The following is a 5057-nucleotide window of genomic DNA, read 5'->3' on the forward strand; positions in this document are numbered from 1 at the left end:
ACAAGATACAGCTGACACAAGACGATGACGTTTGCTTAGGAATGGATGTGCTGGTGTTAAAAAAAAAAAAATACTACACTGGTCGCATTGTTGACGAGAGTTGTGGTCACATATCTACTGCCTCTGGAAGAGTAACAAAGAAGAGAAGGATACTGAAGAAGAGTATTACCATATATATATCTGTAATCAATGTTCATCACGATGCCAAATGGAACACACTGTTCAGACTTTGATCTCATCAACAACACACTCAATACAAAATAATTCAAATAAATGCAAGAATAATCTTATCGCTCATACAACTGGTCATTGCGGCCCGCACACTCAGTTGCCAAACCTGCCGCACAAAAATGAATTCGACTCTAAGTCGATGAATCTCCCACAGGAGTTGTATGCGTGGACACCTCCACGATTAATTTGTTGTGGAAAATGCCACAGCATCACATCGGGTCTAGAGAATACAGAATCGAAGCCTATACGCATGTACCCCTTTGTTTGTACTAGGTACTAGATGCTCTTATATATAAGAGCACCTTACACATATACTTTATTACTACTTCAAGCCAGGTGGTTATGTATTTGAGGAGGATGTCGATTTCTTTGAAGAGAATTGAAACATGTCATCCACCATAATTGTGCTTGCTGTAGTCATATAGATAGTGACCGACCAACAATGGATTGTAGTTCTAGAATAGAATAGAGTTCAAGTGATCGAGTTCCATGATCCAGTCAGATTGACGTGTTGGTGTTACAATATCACGCCAGATGGCGATGACAAAGCAGCAAAATCAACTCCGTCCGAGCACTGTCAAGGCTAATGCTAATGACAATGACAAGACAAGACACGACAACTGGTCCAACCAACTCTCAAGGGAGGGCAATGTGGCGATGTAGACTAGACATAAGACATTTTCCTTTCTTTCCTTCCTTTATTTTCTTTGTTTATGTGGATCGAAGTTGTTCCCAAGCATCTTTTGTTCGCTGCGTCCATATAAGCTATTATCCTTGCCGCGGCCAGAATAAGCCCCATCTAGACCCGAAATGCAATTGCATCCACTGGCGTTGATAATCGTTTTGCATCGCTGGCAAGCGGGGGGTACTTGAAAGGTTATGCATGGTGGTGGCGGCGGCTGCTCCTTCTCTATCTCTAGCACAACATCCAAATCCAAGTTATCTTCATCTTCATCTACTTCTGCATCTGGATCGGGGTTTACAGTCTGATCCTCCCAATCATTATCATCAGAGCTATGATGATTCAGACCCTCCTTAACTTGGTCGATGCCAGCAATATTCTTCGCTTTGTATCCTTGAGCACTTTGTTCGATTGCATCCTCCCTTGGATATTCGATTGGGATATTTCCAATCACTGAACTTGCTGGTTCTTGTTTGTACCATTTGTCGAACACCGCCAGGATGTCAACAACTACTCCACTTTTGAATGTAAATGTAGCAACTCCGCCATGCAAAGGACTATTGATTACAGTGATGAATATTGAAAGCAACTTGTGCTCTAAATCAACTACACTGTAGTTGCGGGCCTTTCGATTTGTTACTGCTCCATTCATTGGATAGTAGCACCAGATAACGGTGTTATCACGGAAAACAGGCTTTTTTTGGTGAGCCCTGATCCTATTGAAAACATTAACAGTTGAACTGCCAATATACGAAGTAACTAAATATGCCTTTCCTCGTTCTGCTTCTCTAAAAGCCTGGAAAAAGATATATATTCCTGGAGCAATTGCCTCTTTTGTTGGTACATTTCTAAAATCGCTACATCTCCAGGAGTTATAAACTATTTCATTTTCATTATTTTTCGGTACTTAACGTTAAGAGCAGAGTTGATTTTCTCTAAGCTGCTCACTGTTGAGATGGTGGCGATGGCGATGAACAATAGATATAAGAAGTACGATATGTATTTCATTGCATGTATTAATATTAATAATTAATCGTGAAGCGAATGTTTTGTTTTGATTGTGTGTCGTGGGGGGTGGTGATGGTTCGCAAAAGAAAGACACAAATCTATTTATTTTATTATTATTTATTATTTTAATGCACATTTCACACTTTGACACTTTGAAGTTGATCTCTGTGGGTCTGTTTGTTAAATTCAGTAAGTAGTTGGCGCCACTAGTATGTGTGTGGCCTGGGTTGGGGTTTGGGGTTCCACCATCCCAGACTTTTTTCAATTAATTCAAAACGTTACATAATGCGATGGATAATGAAAATCAAAGGAGGGTATGTTACTTACTTTCTCTGCATTCTTTCGATGTCTTAGTACTAGTATACCTACATTTACACTACATATAAAGTTAATCAGTAACCACCGACGAAATGCTTGTGTTGCTCCCTTTTTATATTATAAGAATCATTGCCTCGCATCTTGACTGCATTGATATATTATGCTTTCTCCTAGTAAGCAGAGGAATCTTTTTGCAAACAAAGATTATCTTGCCATCATTGAAATATCACTTTGGATATGTCTCGCCATCCGCAACACTCATAAAGGTCTCACCAATACAACATAAGAAGAACATAAGAACGTTTGAATACCTAGCTACAAACAATAGAGGTAATCTCGATGAACATACTAGTTCCACATACTTCATCGATACTATTTTGCCTCTTCAAGTTGGACACATACCAAAGTCAGTGAGCCAACTATCTACGCAACGTTTCAACCAGCCTCTTCAAGTTGGACACATACCCCCGTCAGTGACCGAACTATCAATGTCATATTTCAATCAGCCTCTTCAAGTAGGACATATACCACCGTCAGTGACTCAGCTGACATTTGGGGCTTTTAATCAACCTCTTCAAGTAGGACATATACCACCGTCAGTGACTCAGCTGACATTTGGGGCTTTTAATCAACCTCTTCAAGTTGGACACATACCACAGTCAGTAACTCAACTATCGCTAAAGTCCTACAATCAATCTCTTCAAGGTGGACACATACCACCGTCAGTGACCGAACTATCAATGCCAAGTTTTGATAAACCTCTACAAGTTGGACATTTACCACATTCAGTGACTCATATATCATCCTTGGCACATCGGGGTGGAGATCTTCTCGGTGGCGGTGGGCTTCCACAATCAGTTACTCGACTATCATTGCCATATTATGATCAACCTCTACAAGTTGGACATATACCACAGTCAGTGACCACACTATCAATTTCATCTTTTGATCAACCTCTACAAGTTGGACACATACCACTGTCAGTGACCAAATTATCAATTTCATATTTTAATCAACCTCTTCAAGTTGGACACATACCACTGTCAGTGACCAAACTATCAATGGATTATTTTGATCAACCTCTACAAGGTGGACACATACCACTGTCAGTGACCAAACTATCAATGGGAGCTTTTGATCAACCTCTACAAGGTGGACACATACCACTATCCGTGACTCAACTATCATTACAATATTTCAATCAACCTCTGCAAGTTGGACATATACCACAATCAGTAGCCCAACTATCATTTCAATATTTCAATCAGCCTCTTCAGGTTGGACATATTCCACCGTCTGTATCACGTCTAAACTTTGGAGAAGACTTCAGTCAATATCTCACAAATGAATACGTTCCGTCTGTCACATCACTGTCAATTCAAAACGAAAAATTCTATCCCGCTCCCAGAGATATAAATATTCTTGACCACAGGTGTCTCAAAGAGCTCTCTGTTGATCACTCGATCGAGAATCGCAATGGTCGGCCGTGGTGGACCACTCGATCATTTCTATCAAGGAACAGAATTTCACATTTGACCATCAGAGTCGAGGCCGAAACAATAGGTCATGGACTATCACTTCTTTTGCGGCACCTGCTCAAATCAGTTCCAACAGTAACTCTGCAAATCCTCTCTTGTCAGAAGAGAGAGGACTTTGCTATTCACTGGAGGCTACTTGACGACGTAACAGCATTATTAGTACCTGTATCAGATGCGGTTGATGTCAATGTCGTATCATTTTGGAGGTACAAGACAGTGGTCAAGTCGAGAGTCATCACCAATTCGACAGCCGCTGAGTCACCAGTCGCAGATCTGCCTGTCAGTTGTTCACCAACATCTGGTGGATCACAACTACTCGTGGCTCAGCTCAGAATGTACCTCAAAGGGAAAACCATAGTTCAGCTGTCCAGGCTTAGAAAGGACATTCTGATCCAATACCTGACGACTATGGGCATACCTACTACTTCAGAAAAGCCAATGACCAATTTAAATCTGGCAAAAGCCCTATCCAAGGCTGTAAATATAAAGCAGCAATAATTAAATCTGCAAGAGCCACCGGTCACCATACCTTAGGGCCAAACAACATGGACACTTCAGTATCAGTGCACTAACTGGCTAATATATTAGTTTAGTTTGTTGGCCACCAAAGGAGGCAAGCGAAGCGCAGCGCGCGGAGCCGCGACAAGGTGGTGGTAACAAAGAAGTAGTGTTGTATCACATTGTTTTGTTACAATGAGTCCCAATTTGTGTAGTAGACTCAAAACTGTCTGTGTGATGACTGTCCCGAACAAGTGTGGCACTTTTCATCACATCATTCATCATCATCATCTCAGTTCAGTTAGTTTCTTAGTTAGTTGTTTGTTATTTATTTGTGAGTATTATTATATTTAATGTCATATTGCCATGTGCCAATGTCCTATACGATTGGTATTTTGTTTGTTGCTGCTTGAGCTTGAGCTGTCTGGTGTGTCTGTTTGAATGTAGCTGCCAATGATGGGGATATGAAAGCCCATTGTTGCCATATGTTTATGTTTTCCCCACAAGCCACGAAGCAAGGAATGTTTACGCCGTCGCCCATACTGATCAACTGAAGACATTTGTTTGTTTGGATATCAAAGGAATAGATGGTGGGATGCCATTCTCTATTTTGTATTCATTGCTCAAGTTTATTCCAACAATCACTCTACAATTCTGCCATGAGTATAGTGATGCCTTTAACTTTGAAATCATTTGGAGACTGGTCGACGACAAAACAGCACTACTAGTCCCTATATCGGACGCAGATGATAATGGAGTTGTACTATTTTGGAAGTTTGCAA

This window comes from Acytostelium subglobosum (assembly GCF_000787575.1).
Source record: "Acytostelium subglobosum LB1 DNA, scaffold: scaffold37, whole genome shotgun sequence".
Taxonomy (NCBI): Eukaryota; Evosea; class Eumycetozoa; order Acytosteliales; family Acytosteliaceae; genus Acytostelium; species Acytostelium subglobosum.